General features: G+C 36.0%; 1 protein-coding gene across 3 annotated transcripts in view; it reads left to right on the top strand.

Annotated features, from left to right (window-relative positions):
• NUP35 (nucleoporin 35) overlaps positions 1–17493 on the top strand; it is a 95584-nt gene extending 78091 nt beyond the window's left edge. The window contains exons 11-12 of one of the 3 annotated variants that reach the window (XR_009214001.1): positions 1634–1744; positions 3925–3994. The gene's annotated coding sequence lies outside the window, so the exon portion shown is untranslated. Of the gene's footprint in view, positions 1–1633; positions 1745–3924; positions 3995–17475 lie in introns of those variants that run through there. The other 2 variants (XR_009214002.1, XR_009214003.1) reach the window with 2 other exon arrangements.
• The last annotated feature ends 653 nt before the right edge of the window (positions 17494–18146 follow it).

Here is an 18146-nt window from a genome sequence, read left to right as displayed (position 1 = left end):
AGCCAAGTGGTTAATATCGAGTGTCAACTTGGTTGGATTGAAGGATGCAAAGTATTGTTCCTGGGTGTGTCTGTGAGGGTGTCGCCAAAGGAGATTAACATTTGAGTCAGTGGACTGGGAAAGGCAAACCCACCCTCAGTCTGAGTGGGCACATCTAATCAGCTGCCAGTGGGCTATAATAAAGCAGGCAGAAGAAGTTGGAAGGACTAGACTTGCTGAGTCTTTCGGCCCTCATCTTTCTCCCATGCTGGATGCTTCCTGCCCTCGAATGTCAGGCTCCAAGTTCTTCAGGTTTTGGACTCTTGGACTTACACTAGTGATCTGCCTGGTACTCTCAGGCCTTCGGCCACAGACAGAAAGCTGCACTGTCTGTTTCCCTACTTTTGGGATTTTGGGACTGGCTTGATTCTCAGCTTGCAGACGGCCTGTAGTGGGACTTTACCTTGTGATCGTGTGAGTCAATACTCCTTAGTAAACTCTCCTTCATATATACATCTATCCTGTTAGTCCTGTCCCTCTGGAGAAGCCTGACTAATACAATGAGGAATAATTTAATTTTTCAGTTTTTTAGCACTTAATTTAATTTATATTTTTGGTGCAAATATATCCACATTTGAATACTTTGAAGACAATTAGATTTACTTTTTAATTCTTTAAATAATTGAGGATGAATACAAGTCAAAATTGCGATAAAAATAGATTGAATAGAAATAGCAGTCATTTGGTTATGCATGCCTGTAGTTTCAGCTACTCAGGAGGCTGAGGCAAGAGGATCCCTTCAGCCCAGGAGTTCAAGGCTGTAGTGCACTATGATCATGCCTGTGAATAGTCACTGCACTCCAGCCTAGACCATCTAGCGAGACACCAACTCTTTAAAAAAAAAAAAAAAATTGAGTATCACTTTTTAAGCACTTCTCTCAAAAATGAAGCTCAGTAAAGAAGAAAAGTGGGGAAAAAGCTGGGGTTGGGGGGAATAGAAAGACTTGCTTCCAACAAATAGAATAAGGCAAAATGAGAGTGTATGTCTTCTGAGGACCGGGTTGCAAAGATACTGTGACTTCTTTCTTTTGGATCTCTTTCTCTGTGGGAAACTAGCTGCCATGCTTTGAGAACACTCAAGCAATTCAATGGAGAGAACGTATGGCAAAGAATTGAAGCCTCTTGCCCACAGCTACATGGGTCAGCCATTTCAAAAATAAGTCCTGTGGCCTCATTTCAGCCTGGAGGAGACTGTAGCCTCAGTTGACATGTGAACCTTCTGAGAGACTGAGCCACGATGACCCAGTTTAGCTGCTTCCAAATTCCTGACCTACAGGAATTAACAATAAATATATATTGTTTTAAGCTGCTATATTTTAGAAAATTTTGGTTATGTGGGAATAGGTAATTAATACAACCTGTTTTAATCTATTCTCATAACAGCAACCAAACCATGTTTTAAAAATATGTCAGATCATTTTGTCCAGTTTTTTTCATCAAAGAGAAAACGTCAGATCATGAACATCTCACAACTGTCCTATGGCTCCTCATTTCCCTCGGAGCAAAATCCAAAGTCTTTAATGGCCTTCAAGATCTGGCCCCTTCTCTCACTGTTTCCTCACTGACCTCAGCTCCTCCTTTCTCTCTCACTCAGCTTCAGCCAACCTCTTCTCTTTGATGTTCCTCAAACATCCCAGGAATGCTCCCACTTTAGAACTGTTGTGCTTGTGATTCCTGCCAACCCAAATCCCAGATAGCCACACAGGTAACTTCCTCATTTCCTTCAAATCAGCTTAAATGTTACTGTTCCAATGATGTGTATACTCTGATCACTCTATTTATTATATTTAAAATCGCACTGCTATCTCTTGCTTTGGGACCCCCCATGCCATTTGTCATGCTTTAATTCACACTAACATATTATATAATTTCCTTTTTAATGTTTATATTATATAATGCTTTTTTTTTTTACTGTTTTCTTCTCCCAAATCGCAGGAATTTTTGTTATTTTGTTTATTGATATAAACAAAAACATGCCTAAAATCATGCATGGCAGATAGTAGGTGCTCAATATATGTTTGTTGACTGATTTCCTCATTCCCAGCATCTCATTTTCAAAGCACATCCCTCCATAGCTGGCACCCATTCAGTTTAAGGCACTGAATCCTAAGGCTTGTATGATCCATCTGAGGCTTTTGAAGAATATGCAAACACCATAAATATGGCCATCATTCATTCATTTACTCAACAAATATTTTTTCTTGAATGCTTTTTAGATTACAGGCATTTTGCTTGGTACTGGGGATATAAACATAAATAAAACACAGTTATGATCTAAAGAAAGTTATAGTTTAATAGGAAGAAAAAGCAAACAGTTCATTACAGGAAATGGGAAAGGGTGGTAAGTTAAAGATGCTTTGGGGATACCTAAGTAGAGACATATTTGTCTATAGAGTTTATGGGAGAGATTTGGGCAAGACATATATTTGGTTGTCATTGTCATATAGGAAGTGAATGAAGTCACTCAGGAAGAATATACGCAATGGAAATAGGTCAAGAATCAAATTTTGAGAAATATTTGCAGTGAGAAGGAGAGGATGTAGTTACAGAGGCAGTTAAAGGTATTTCTGTTCTTTTCCTTTTGGGCATGGAGTAGGATTGCATTTCTCTGGTCACTGTGAAGTTATAACCACATTGCTAGCTTTGGCCAGTGGAATGTTACCAGAAATGATGTGTGTCACTTCTTGGCACAGGCAATACACCAGTCAGCTGGTTCCTTTCTCCTTGGCTTGATGATTTGAAATGTGTTTATCAGAGGCATATGAACCAGAGTAACTCCATCTTGAATAGGGACTGGATAAAATGAGGCTGAGACCTACTGGGCTGCATTCCCAGACAGTTAAGGCATTCTAAGTCACAGGATGAGATAGGAGGTTGGCACAAGATACCGATCATAAAGACCTTGCTGATAAAACAGTTTGCAGTCAAGAAGCCAGCCAAAACCCACCAAAACCAAGATGGTGATGAGAGTGACCTCTGGTCATCCTCACTGCTACTTCCCACCAGCGCCATGACAGTTCAAATGCCATGGCAATGTCAGGAAGTTACCCCATATGGTCTAAAAAGAAGAGGCATGAATAATCCACCCCTTATTTGGCATATCATCAAGAAATAACTATAAAAACGGGTAACCAGTAGCCCTCAGGTTTGCTTTATGGAGTAGCTATTCTTTATTCCTTTACTTTCTTAATAAGCATGCTTTCACTTTATGGACTTGCTCTGAATTCTTTCTTGCACGAGATTTAAGAACCCTCTCTTGAGGTCTGGATCAGGACCTCTTTCTGTAACATGTTGACGTGGAGCCTCTGTCAACCTGTTTTCCTTAGTGATTATCAATAGTGAAACTCCTCAAGACCTGTCTTGGTCTTGTAGTGTGGGTGAGAAATACACTTTTGTTGGGTTAGGCCACTGAACTATTTGTTACCACACCATAACCAAGTCTATCCTAAGGATTCAAGGAGAGTCTTAGGAAAAGGAGACTTTATTTTTTATTTTATTTTATTTTATTTGAAACAGGAAGGGGACTCTTGTTTTATTCAGAAGTAATTTTAGATTTTTGAAAAGTTGCAGAAACAGCACAGTAGTTTCCAATATATACCCCTCACCCAGCTTCCACAAAACCACGGGCCGATGATAAAAACCTGGAAATTAACAATGATCCTGTCCTATTAATAGACTGCACTAAAATCTCACCAGTTGCTCCACTCGTGTTTTTTCCTGGTCTAGATCTTACTTACATTTAGGTGTCATGTCTTGTTTGTCTCCCCCAGTCTGGGATGGTCCCCAGTCTTTTTCTGTCTTTCATGACTGTGATGCTTTGGAAGAACCCAGGCCAGTGGCTTTGTGGCACATCTCTCCTTTTGGGTTTCCCTGATGTTTTCTCAGGATTAGATGGAGGTTCTGCATTCTTGGCAAGACCCCCATGGACTGACGCCGTGTCCTGAGTATTTCATCATGTGGATGTGTCCTCATACAGGTGACGTAAACTCTGATCGCTTGGTTAAGGTGCTGTCTGCCAGGTTTCTGCACTGGAAAAGTACTATTTTTTTTTTTTTTTTTGTCAAAGGAGCAGGGTATAAAAGGCAGGGCATGAAATCTGAGAGCAGGCATGCATCAGGAATTAGGAACCAGGAACTGGGAGCTGAGGCTGCTGCCCTCTGAGGAAAAGGAGACTTTAAAGAAGATTTACAAAGAATGGAGAAAGAAGATTCAAGAAGATGAAGATGTCAAATGCCTCACTGCAAAATATAGATTGGAAAGTGTTCCTTTAATTTGGCATTTTGTGGGTCATTTGTGATTTTAGTAAATTATGCAATGTGAAAAAATATACAGTTTCTTTCAAATGGCGAACAATTAAAGAAAAAAACTCGTAAGTGTGGGCTGTAGCAAAAGTGAGGCTCTTATTGTTGTCATTGTCTGACAGAAATCTGAATTCTGATCCCACAAATTTCTCTCCTCTCTTTTCCCTGCTCACTTTGAACTGAAGTACCTCTTTACTCCTTCCTTCCTTTCCCTCCCTCTTATCTCTTTGCCTCCCTGTAGATTCCATCACAGCTTCCTCCATCCTTTTTTTTTATTATTATACTTTAAGTTTTAGGGTACATGTGCACAATGTGCAGGTTTGTTACATATGTATACATGTGCCATGTTGGTGTGCTGCACCCATTAACTCATCATTTACATTAGGTATATCTCCTAATGCAATCCTTCCCCCTCCCCCCACCCCATAACAGGGCCCAGTGTGTGATGTTCCCCTTCCTGTGTCCATGTGTTCTCATTGTTCAATTCTCACCTATGAGTGAGAATATGCAGTGTTTAGTTTTCTGTCCTTGTGATAGTTTGCTGAGAATGATGGTTTCCAGCTTCATCCATGTCCCTACAAAGGACATGAACTCATCATTTTTTATGGCTGCATAGTATTCCATGGTGTATATGTGCCACATTTTCTTAATCCAGTCTATCATGGACATTTGGGTTGGTTCCAAGTCTTTGTTATTGTGAATAGTGCAGCGATAGACATACATGTGCATGTGCCTTTATAGCAGCATGATTTATAATCCTTTGGGTATATACCCAGTGATGGGATGGCTGGGTCAAATGGTATTTCTAGTTCTAGATCCTTGAGGAATCGCCACACTGTCTTCCACAATGGTTGAACTAGTTTACAGTCCCACCAACAGTGTAAAAGTGTTCCTATTTCTCCACATCCTCTCCAGCACCTGTTGTTTCCTGACTTTTTAATGATCGCCATTCTAACTGGTGTGAGGTGGTATCTCATTGGGGAACATCTTAAAAGAAAAGCATATAATTGCCATTTGCACTTCCTCACCTCTTATCCACTCTTCAGCCTACTGCAAATTGGCTTTTGACCTCTTTAATCTACTGAAATGGCTCATGCAAAGAGACTTTTTATAAAAATCACATGTAATTTAGATTTTTTATTTTCTGCATAAATCTCTTTAATTTTATGTGATAATACAGTGCATGATTGTTTGTTGAGCCATTAATTTTGTATTAGCGAAGGAGAAAGTTGAACCTGTCAGTTAAACTGGATGGAATAAGAAACAATATTTTAAAATTAGCAGTAAATAGAAACTTGCACAATAAAAATATTTTTGTGTCACTTGAAATATTACCATTGGTTGCAAGTTTTAAAGATGTAAAAGGTGTCTTCTTTCACGTTCACCTTTTTTTTCAGTAGAGATACTGCAGGCAGCTTGCCTCTTTTGTTTTCTTGGCTTATAGTTACAGTACTTGAGCACAAATTTAATGAAGCATTGTTTAATTAAGACTTCCCTGTAGTGACACAACAATATTGCAAATTTTTTTCATAGGCATTTCCTCACTTAATTCTCAAACAAGTTTTGTCTTTTTTTTTTCATCACAACATCTGTAGACAGGATCAAACAACTTTTGAAGGGTATTTGATTTCCCCCTATTTACAGATGAAGAAACGAAAACTCAAAAGAGACAAATTGCCACATTCACCCTGCCACAGGGTGTGTGTGTGTGTGTGTGTGTGTCTGTGTGTGTGTGTGTTTTCTGACTCTAAACGTAGAGCAGTTTCTACTATGCCCCAGCCACTTGGATGTAGTATGTGTACAAAAGTGACAACACAGATATAGTGATTCTTCAAAGTAGGTTCATTTTTCTAATTGACATTTTTGTTCAAACGTTACAGGATTATACATTTCCAACAATTTTAAGCAATTTTGATGCTTATCAAAATGTTGTATATTGAATAAGTTTTTGCATTAAATGAGTTTAGGTTGGCAATAAGGAACCACCATATACTTTCATAGATACTATTTCATACCACAGTTGTGTTGTCTTTAATACAGAGATGGGTGTTTAATACTCTTTTGCAAGGGAAGAAATTAAAGAAGTTTGAGTTAAAATAGTGAGAGAAATAATTGGATATGATTGTTACCTTAAATATAGCCACAGTCTGTTGATTTAAGCTTCAGTTAGTCCTAACATATTCAATATATTCATAACAAAATTTTTTGGGCATCTCTGGCTCATTTATTAATACCTATGAAACTGCAAAACACTGCTCTATTTGTAAGACTGATATGTATGTGATAAGCAAAATTCTGAGTTTTCTAGATAGCTTTTGAAATGGAAGTAATGGAAACATGACTACTCAGATTTGAAAAAAACCAGGCTTTACCTTTCATAGTTCAATTTATGTTAGTACAAATTCTTCTCAAAGGTGGTCTCCTTGAGAAGGTGCACAGGCTACTGGAAATAGTGAAGACAGTAATAATAAGAAGATTAACTGGCTTACTTACCAAGAAAATGAATTCAGGAAATTTGATTCTCATAGAGAACTAGAACAAGCAAACAGGATGAACAACCACTTATTGGAATAGTGTATTTAAATTTGAGAAAGAGTGATTTTTTCTTTCTCCGAAGGGTTAAGAATATGATCAAAAGCCTGGAGCTGAAAGAAGGATAATATGTATGGGAGACAGTGAGGACACTTGCCTGACCAGAGCAGGTGAACACCTATGTGCAATAAAGCTAGATTGTAGTGGCTGCAGTGGGTGTTGAAATACATGTTGAATGCAACAAAGAGGTATTAAAATTTCTTGAACATTAATAGATTGGCCTAATCCTGGGTTTTAGGCAGAGCATCCTACAACCTTAACAAATGGTGAATTTAGAAGCAACTAGACTCAGGGAGATCAGCTATACTGTTTTGTAGAATTTTGAATTTCATAAGCCAATAAAGCTCCTAGAAAATTCTTAAGGACTAATATGTAGTTGTCAATTATTTATCTTGAAGGAAAGAATATTTTAAAAACCCCAACAACAAAATATAAACAGTAAATTACCACATACTGTCTTCACTGTTTCATACAGGAATGAAATTTTAACATCAAATCAGCAGGAAGGACATACTCCCAGAGTAAAGGACACAACACTAAGATGAATAAACTTGATGTTCTTAGAGACCTACTACATTGCCTCTGTTTTCTCACTTTCTCCTCTATCTGTAACTCTGTGATATAGCTGCACAGATACTCAGAATGATATCTGAGATCCACTGAGCTAAGAGAATACCATAATTACTCAGGCATAACATAATGAAAACCTGGGAAAGAAGAAGAAAGAATAAGAAAAGGAAGGGAGATGATGGAAGAACGATAGCCCATGGCAACAGATTGAATATAGAAAGTAAAAGAAGAAAGTGAAAGCTACCTGCAAAAATTATACTATGATCTCATATCGTTTTTTGTTTGTTTTGTTTTGTTTTGTTTTTTTGAGATGGAGTCTCTCTCGGTCGTCCAGGCTGGAGTGCAGTGGCGCAATCTCGGCTCACTTCAAGCTCCTCCTGCCAGGTTCATGCCATTCTCCTGCCTCAGCCTCCCGAGTAGCTGGGACTACAGGTGCCCGCCACCACGCCTGGCTAATTTTTTGTATTTTTAGTAGAGATAGGTTTTCACCGTGTTAGCCAGGATGCTTGTATTGTTTTTAATAGTCAGTATTGCACGTAACACTGCCCTAATTCATCTCTTTACAGAGTCTGTGGCATGTCATATCAATTGATTGATGTCTTGCTGTCTTCTTTTTCAGTACCAGAAACCAGAAATGCAATTTGCCAAGCATATGAAGAACATGTTTTTACTAGTTTTTGATAACTTAAAATACTTCTTCATCTAAAACCAGGCTGATCTTGAGAAAGATTTTAAAGGAGATTAGAAAATTCACTTCAACAAACCACCATCATATAGTCACATCAATCTTTCGTAGATATTTTTGCAAACAATTACCAGAATTCTTAGAGTTTATTACAGATATTTTGTTCTTGACCTTTGACACTTGCCATTTAGCAATTGCATGGTTTTACTTTTGTGGTTGTAGAGTTTCTGTTTTTCTTTCATTAGAATGATATAAGTAGAGGAATAGAAACTGTTATATTTGCAAAAAAAGAGCAAAGATGCTTTGTGACCTTGGGAATTATATTTGAAGGTTACTCACAACAGAATACCTTGTTTAGGAAAGATGGTTAATTTTTTTTTCTTGCAAGCAGAGATTTTTTTCAAAATTAGTTAATGGCAAATGTGTTCTTTGCTGAATATTAATCTATAGTATCATTTAAGATGTTTTTAATTTATGTTTCTGGACTTCGTTTAAATGTCAAACTCTAGTAAGGGTAAACTAGCTCACCCCACTGCTAGGTAATAGCTAGTATTGTCTTTGCTGCAGGGCATTTTATAGTAAAATTTTGAAGTATATTGAAAAAAGTTACCAGTTCACTTACTATACAATAGCTTGGAATGTAAATGTCTGAAAGAAGAAAAATTCAATAAATGACTGTGTAGTTATTTGGTGGAATTCACAACATAATAACAAGAAAAGGTTTTCAGCTTTGATCATAATGGAAATGAGTCATTTAATTTTACCCTCACTCCTGGTACACAGTTTCAGCACCTACTAAGAAGTCGGCTTGCATTTAAATGACAAGCAATTATTAAAAGCAAGCTTCAAGAAATAAATGGCATTTATATAAAAAGGAGACTGGGTTCAAACTGCTAGTGCTTTAAATTTCCATAAAAGCAAATTCAAGTTCAGAACAGGATTCAGGATTTAGTAACAATTCAAAGGTTTTCAATCCCTTAATCTCTTTGTGATAACTATATTCATCATTTAGCCATTTTTAAAAGGAAGAGAACAAAAACGTTAACATTGATTCCTACCAGCACTTGTGACTGAAAAATTGATTATATATGGTAAATACTTATGGCTCCAAATAGCTATTTGATTTATAATTTTGGTATTGAAATGTAATGAAATACTTCTATTGTATTTGCAATTGCTGGAGGAGTAGTATGAATCATACTTCAAATAAAAATACTTCTTTTTATCATTTTTCCCAAATGTTTTGAGTGTAAGAATGCCGTTTCCTTTTCTCGCAGGTCTACAGATCTTAACTCATCATCTCAAAGGTGATTATTTTGTAACTTGACCTTAGTCTTGCAAAGGAGCTCTATTTAGAGATTTAAATATAGTATTAACTTAGAAAATAAATTTCAACTAGTCATACTGTTTTACCTGGAGTTACTACATTATTAAGAGTAAATATCTTATTAAATTCAATAGGGAGCCACAAAATAGATAAGATTTCTAAAGGAGGTAACTGAGTGTATAGAAAATAACTGATGAAAAATAAAAGTTAAGAAAATGGGGCAGCTAAGTCATCTGTCAAGAATATTTATATTGAAAAGACATTGTAAATATTAACTTCAGTTTTTCTAGCTTGCCATATGGAATTGCTATTATTGGAAGACAAAACAAAATGTGGGAGGTACCTGACATTTTACTTAAATGTATTTAAACAAAGTCTGTGTACGTTCTGAGCCACCTACAATTTTTGAGGCACTATTCTAAGTGCTTATATTTCTTAGCTCACTTAATCTTCACAATATCATGTGGTGTAAACTTTTGTTTTTGACCATTTTACAGACAAGGAAACTCAAACAAGTACAATGTAGACCTCCAAATGGACACATGCAGCTTAGTAGCTATGTGGCCTCTGTTCTGAGTCCTGTGACCATTTCAGAGTTATAGTTCATGATTCCTTCTCATCTCCTGTAGTCCTGTCACCAAGTGCTATAATTTCATCATTTCCTTGGATTGTTCTCTTTTCTTTTTGCCTAGGTTATCCCCGTTTATGCCTAAATGACCATATATCATAGTCTCTTAGTTTAGTGAATTTCAGGCATCAGTCTGAGGACTTGAGTTGATTTGTGAAGAAATTTCAGCATCTGCTCTCTTAACCTAGTGATTTACTTCCGGATTTCAAACAATGGTTCCTACACAACAACTATTATTTATAGATTGCTGTAGGAACCACTCTTTGCAGCCATTTATTAGCACTCACAGGGCCTCTAATCTTCTGAAGGCTTTTTCTGCATACGTGCTTGTTCCCTCTATTTTGCTCTCTATTATACAGCTGCCAGAACCGTTATTTTAGAATGTGATATAGTTTGGATCTTTGTCCCCATCCAAATCTTATGTTGAATTGTTATCCCCAGTGCGGGAGGTAGGGCCTGGTGGGAGGTGTTTGGGTCCTGGGAGCAGACCCTTCATGGCTTGGTGCTGTCTTCATGACAGTGACTGAGTTCTTGCAAGAAAAAATACTTCTGTAAGGACATCTGCCCAGCAACTGCTGGTTCAACTGCCTGGACTACTGTCACCCTTGTTATTGATCCTAGTAGCCAAAGAAAATTCTCTCAAAACAATTGTGTAATCCTCCTCATTTTTTCCTTTAAAAAATTATCTTCTTTTATCTCTGTCAATATGTACATAGTTTACTATGACATTCATATTCCCTTAGCAATGTCCTATTCCTGAATGAATATAATTTTATTTTAGAGAGACTCTCTTGGTTTGTAGCAATAATTTTTCAATATATGAGATTTATCTCGATATTGTATGGTTAATAGTGTTAGTTGCTGTTACTCTGTTCTAAAAAGTGAGGCTAAATTGTAGCAAAATGATATACCTTTTGTTTTGCAGAAATCTCCCAAAGGAAAGCCATAGTTCAGGTTAAAGCAGTTAAGCCTATGGCATTTCCTTTAGCAAAATCTCAATAAAAGATAAACTAGGTAGTTAAATAATCCTAAGGGTTAGATTACATGAGCAGGCCAACTTGTTTTAAGTAAGCATTGAATATATTCTTATTGAGTAAATAATCTGTTTCCCATTTGTAACTTTCTTCAGACTTACCCTCTATAATGACTGTTCGGTGAACAACTTTTTGCCAGAATGACTCTTGCAAAATGCTAATATTTTGGACAATGACTTGAAAAACTGTCTAACAACCTTTTCACCAAAAAACATACTATAAAAATGGGCATTTCAACATTGTGATTTCAGGCAATGACACATTTGACAATTACTTGACATAACAATTTTTAGTCAGATCCAAATGTATGGATCACATTTGAATTGCCTTCCATGTATGGATGAAGCCAAAGCATTTTGCTCTCTGTACATACTCCCAAGTACTTCTGCCTGCTATTCTCTTCATCTCTAAGCAAGAGATGAAGATGTAGTATCTTCTGGGAGTCTTCTGTCTGTTATGCCTCTATATACTTAATCTATATTTTACCCAAAGGTGTTTTTCTGGGATAATTTTACTTTAAGTGCAAAATAAGCATGAGCCCCCCAAGTTTGAAGTATTAGTGAAAAAAAGTTTCAGAAATAAGAAAAATAAAGCAAGTACAACATTGCCATTTATATATAAGCTGTATTTGTTTACTCCCAAATTGCTGTTTATTACTAATAAAAACACATTTTTATTCAATTGATATATTTTTCTAGCTGTGAAAATTGTTTGGGTATCTTGTGTTGAGATGAAACATATCATAATTTTTCCATTAAATTTAATGAAAACTTTTTTTTTTCTTCATTTAAAAGCTCTTTACTTAATGGTAGGGTTTTCAGGTACTAATGAAAGTCATCAAGCAAGGGAGAGGTGTGCTTGAAAAACAACTTTGCTTGAGACACGTAATGAGTACTAATGAAGCCCTGTGTGGAATATCCTGCAGTTTGAGAAGCCATCACTGTAAATTAGAAGTCTTGGCAATTTTGTTATTGTTTCTTACCTGACTTTTATCTAAGTTGAGTTCTTTTGCAATATAGCTGTCAAATTTTCGACTCTCCTTTTCTATGTGCCACTTCTCATGGGCTTTATTTAACAAGAGGAACAAGTTAGCAACATCGCCTGAATTTGCTAACTTAACACTATTTATCACACCAATTTAATATTTATGAAATAATTTAGATGGTTGATATTCTTCTATTATTTCTCCATTTTAAATTATTAACCATAAATCTTTGTTTTCTATAATTGAACACATATTTAATCAGGAACGAGTTTTGCCTTGAAGCTATTTTCAATCTTATATCTTAACTGCTTATCACAGAAAAAAAACAAAGACTAATTAATAAGCCAAGTATTCAACTTAAGAAGTTAGAACAATGGAGCAAACATAAAAGAATGAAAGAAAGAAACGGTAACGAAAAGAGCAGATTTGGTGAATTAGAAAACAAATTATAGAGAACTTCAAAAAGCCAAAAGCTGACTATATTAAAAGATGAATTAAATAGTCAGTCTTTGACAAGAATGATAGAGAGAAGCCATGTATAATATTAGGAACAAAACTGGGTAGAACTACAGATACAACAGAGATTTAAACATCATAAGAGAATAGCATAAACAAATATATGCTGATAAACTAGAATAGTTAGAAAACATGGACATTTTTCTAGAAAATTGGTTTATGAAGATATAGAAAATCTAAATATACCTATAGTATAAATATATAAGTATAAATATGTAAAAAGAAACTGAATCAGTAAAAGTCTACACAACACACACATACATACTATGAAATACACACACCATACGATATACACACACACACTATGATATACACACACACATACACTCATCCAGGCCCAGATGGTTTTACACATGAGTTATAACAATCCTTCAAAAAGCTAATAATCATAAAACTGGGAAAAAAGAAAAGAGTACAAATGGTCTTTAATTTATGGAAACTTCTCTAAACTTTTCAAAATTTAATGCTCTCTAGGTCACTTTATGATGCTAATATACCTTGATTAAAAACAATGAAAAGTACAGTGGCTCAGACCTGTAATCCTAGAACTTTGAGAGGCCAAGGCAAGAGGATTTGAGGCCAGCTTGGGCAAAAAAGTGAGACTTCATCTCTACAAAAAATAAACATTAAAAAAATTGAAAAGAAATATATGAGAAAGAAATGTTGCAGGATAACACACTTTATGAATACGAAGACAAATATATAAATTTAATATTGGCAAAAATAAATTAAGCAATGTATAAATAAATCATAGACAATTATTTCCCCCAGAAATATAAGAATGGGTTAACAGAGAATCTTTGACTATAATTTATCACATTAACTGTACTGTTAAATTTAATTACCAGATTTTGATTGACAGAAGTGTCAGACACAGACACTGCCTGAGTAAATCAAATACATCTAGAGAAGGAAGTCATCCTAAATTTGAGAAGTGTATGACTCAGCTTTAACCTTTGAGTTTAAATTTTAAACAATACAGGATTTGAAAAAAAATCTTTACAAAAGTGATACCTATTTTTCCTTTGTCCCAAACATACTATGCTTTACATTTCTTTTTGGCCCCTTCTAATAAGATAAATAATGATAGTAATCAGAATAAGAGCTAATATTTATCTATTGCTTTTGATAAAATTTGATGATAACGCTCTGAAGGAAACTAAGCTACAGTGTTGCATAGCACACCCTTTGCGTATTCAAAGTCACAGCTAAAATGGTGTTAGAACATCACTTTAAATCTAGTGAATTTACAGTTATACTTTCCATCAACTTAATAGTATGAATATACACTACTGTATATATCTATATAATCTTCATATTTTCCATAGTATTTCACTGAGTTGGTTCACTTAAGTGTTTCTATTGGTTAGACATTATTTCCAAGTTTTGCTATCATAAATACTTGGCTATGACGCAGCTATTTTAAAAATTCTTTTGAACAATTTCCTCTTGGGATGTAGAACCAGGAATAGGATTTCAAAATGTAAGTGTTTGAATATTTTAATATTTTGCCATACACTGCCAGATTTCTCTCTAAAAAGACTGCAATGATTTACAATGATCCCTTTTAAACAGACAAAATTCCAGAGCTATAAAAAAAGGACTGATGTTTAAATTTGTGGAAGTCTATAGATAGTTGACTATATGGCTCTGTAAGAAACTCTAAATGGGTAAAACTTATTTGCATGGTTAGGCTATGATATGACTTTTTTTCTTAAAAATGATATGAACTGAGGATCAGTTCTGAGCCCTTCTTTAATTTTTTTATTGTTTTATTTCTTTTATTAAGCAGGGATTGATAATAGATGCATTTCATAAATAGTTAATGAAAAGATGTCATATATAAATGCAAATGGCTTTTTACCTGTGGTGCACCATGGATACAGGACAGCTTGTATTTATTACTGCATTTTCAACAGCCATATATTTTCTTTTTAATTGCCTTTTGCTAATATCATTTGTCCTAGAAAGACATTTTCATACAAAGTACTTAATGAAGCTCTGACTAATGAGCATTAAAAATCATTATGAAAACTTCCAAATAGGAAAAAATAGGACAAATAATTCAATAAGCTATACCCATCACTCAGATTATGAGGATTTTGCTGTGTTTGCTGCATCTATCCCCTACTTCTTTGCTGATTTAGTTTAAGGCAAATTCCACACCTAATATCAATTCTTCCCTGTAAACTTCAGTATGCCTTTCTAAAGGGGGAAAAAAAAATCAAAACTATTTTCCCATAGTGCTACTAGCACAATGAACATTAAAAATAATTATTTGTTATCACCTAATACACAGCTCAAAATTACTCTTCCTTAATTTTAAAAAGTCTCTTTAGAAATGATTTTTCAGAATGAAGATTCAAAGAAGTCGACATGTTTGGAGGGGTTATACCTCGGAAGTCTCTTTTCACGTAAGGCACTCTTCTCGTTAGCTTTTTCTCCAGGCTATTGACTTGCTATAGATGTTCTATAAAATGCTCATCCTCTGGATTTGGCTTTTTTTTTTTTTTTTTTTTTTTGACGGAGTCTTGCTCTGTTACCTAGGCTGGAGTGCAATGGCAAGATCTCTGCTCACTGTAACCTCTGCCTTTCAGGTTCAAGCAATTCTCTTGCCTCAGCCTCCCAAGTAATTGGGTTTACAGGTGTGTGCCACCATGCCCGGCTAATTTTTTGTATTTTTAGTAGAGATGGGGTTTACACCATGTAGGTCAGGCTGGTCTCGAACTCTTGACCTCAGGAAATCCACCTTCCTCGGCCTCCCAAAGTGCTGGAATTACAGGGTTGAGCCACTGCATCCGGCCTGCTTTCTTTTGATGTTATAATTGTTCCTCCTTTCCACCTATTTCCTGTAAATGAAAGTTCTGGGAGTTTGATTAGATTCAGATTCAACTTCTTGGTCAGAATATTGCTTAGGTGGGCCTACGTGCTTTCTATTCATCACATTGGGAGGTACTATGCCAGATGGCCCCACTAGTTGTAACACAAATTGATCAGTGATTTCTGGTGGTGACAGCCTGATGCCTCCAATTGAAAAGTTTGCCATCAACCTGTTACCTAATGGTTTTATATATTGATGGTTATTGCTTGAATCAATGCTTTCATTTGGGTTGCAAAACGGTCATATTCTAATATTATAATTCCTTCAACATTTATTAGTTGAAATTCCTCTGTAAAGAAAAACTTTCTCCTACGATGGAATGAAACTTTCATAAATATTTCAATCCAATGTAAAGGAAAACATAATATGATATTTTTTATTTCAATGGATGTGTCTATGTTTATCCTCTGATTCAACATTTAGCCTTATGATGCTTTTACTGAAGACTTACTTGATCACCTGCACATTAATATTAAAATTTCAAATCGCATGAAAAGAGAATACTTAAAAGAGAATCCCGTCTCGCCACTGGATACATTGTTTCCCTCTGATTCCATTTGTAGAACTGTTATATTCTTTTGCAAATTTATCATTTTTTCCCTTTTAGGTGCAAGGTGAAAGGCAATCATCCTTAGCTTATTTCCATAATGCAAATACAAAGGAATATGGAAACCAGATTAATAGATTAGATTAGTGCATCTTTTTTTTTTTTTTTTTTTTTTTTTTTTTTATCCTACCAGCTGTCTCTTCATGGAGTGAAACATCCAACATCTTTGCACTGCTGCTCCTAAAGCAGCTCTGCTCACAGATGGTGGCTTGAAGGAATCCCATAGTTCATCATTAAATGTGGATGTCAAAATTTCTGAACATGCTGTGAGGAAATTGTTTAATTTTTTCTATTCTTTGGTGCTAACTCAGTTAAAAAGAAAAACCAAGAAGAAGAGCTGTAGGTTAGTATCGATAGTATCTTAGAGAAATAAGTGTGAAAAATATGCCAGACCTCTGTTCAGAGAGCTGATTTTATGGTACCAGTCAGCACTATTATTCATCTCCTGCATCTCTAAAGTCAAACTTCGAAGAAAGTTTTTGGTATTATTATTGTCCTTAAAAACAGGTGAGTGTTTGTGTGTTTGAAATCGTTCCAAGGTTGTCATGGATAAATGATATTTGAGATAAAATAATGTTCTACAAAAAACTTTTAGTGCAGGGAAGCAAATTGCCAAAAGTCAAGTGAATGGCGATTTAAGAAGTTTAATGCTTTCAAATAAATTTCCATGGATATTAACTGAATTGCTTACTTCTTTTTTTTTTTTTTTTTTTTTTTTTTTTGGGACGGAGTCTCGCTCTGTCACCCAGGCTGGAGTGCAGTGGTGCGATCTGGGCTCACTGCAAGCTCCGCCTCCCGGGTTCACGCCATTCTCCTGCCTCAGCCTCTCCGAGTAGCTGGGACTGCAGGCGCCCGCCACCACGCCCGGCTAATTTTTTGTATTTTTAGTAGAGAGGGGGTTTCACCGTGGTCTCGATCTCCTGACCTCGTGATCCGCCTGCCTCAGCCTCCCAAAGTGCTGGGATTACAAGCGTGAGCCACCGCGCCCGGCCTTGAATTGCTTACTTCTGTGGCAACGTTTTGCTCTTTCTAATTCACTGGGCTTTAGCCATTCTGACCATTTGTGTGTCCTCAAATATGTAAGGCATTTCTTTGTCTCATAGCCTTTGTAGATGCTGTTTCCTCAGCTTGCAATAATTTTCTCCAAAACATGTTTTTTCGGTCCCATATTTATTCAGCTCAATGCCACCTCCTTAGAGAAACTTCCCTTAGGCACTTCTTGTCACTCTTTACTTCCTTATCCTGAATACTTACTGTTCTCCACAGTGCTTAACATTCTTTACTTGTTTATTGTTGAATGTCTTTTCCAGAATATGAGCTTCATGAGAACGTCTGCTGTATCCTCTGGAATACGGTCAGCACCAGGGTGAGTTAGAATTGCTTTTTGGTTCTGGGATACAGAAAATACAACCAAGAGAGCCTTTAACTAGATGATCTTCACTGATACTTTACAAGAATCTCAAGTTTCAGTTGTCACATGGTTAGGGAAAAGTCTCAAGACTTTATCTCCGCACTGCCAGCTTTGGTGTGTCGTTCTTTGCCCTTATGTTTTTGACTCATGGACATAAGATGGCTGCCTCAGTTTCAGGCATTATGTTTACAAGCGAAGCAGAAAGAGGAGGTAAGGGGTGGTACTAGCAACATTTACCACTTTTATGAGGCAGCAGAGATGTTTCTCTAAACTTCCCAGCTGACTTGTACTTACCTCTCATTGAATAGAACCGTGTCATATAGCCATCCCTAGTGGAAAGGAAGTCTGGAAAGTGAATATTGAAAATATCTAAATTCTAAAGCAGAGGTGAGCCAAGGGGAAGGGGCTTGTGAGTGGCCATTGGGATAGCTAGTATCTATCACAGTAGCCAAAAAAAAAAAAAAAATTGCTGAATTAATAAATGAATATTAATCAAACAGCAAGAGTTGTGTTAGCTCAAGAATGCAAGAGGCTGGGTGTGGTGGTGCACACCTGTAATTCCAGCACTTT

The sequence above is a fragment of the Hylobates moloch genome, unplaced genomic scaffold (genome assembly GCF_009828535.3).
Source record: "Hylobates moloch isolate HMO894 unplaced genomic scaffold, HMol_V3 SCAFFOLD_1, whole genome shotgun sequence".
In the NCBI taxonomy this organism is placed as follows: domain Eukaryota; kingdom Metazoa; phylum Chordata; class Mammalia; order Primates; family Hylobatidae; genus Hylobates; species Hylobates moloch.
Note: the sequence above shows the minus strand (reverse complement) of the source record. Positions and strands in the feature narration are given on the sequence as shown.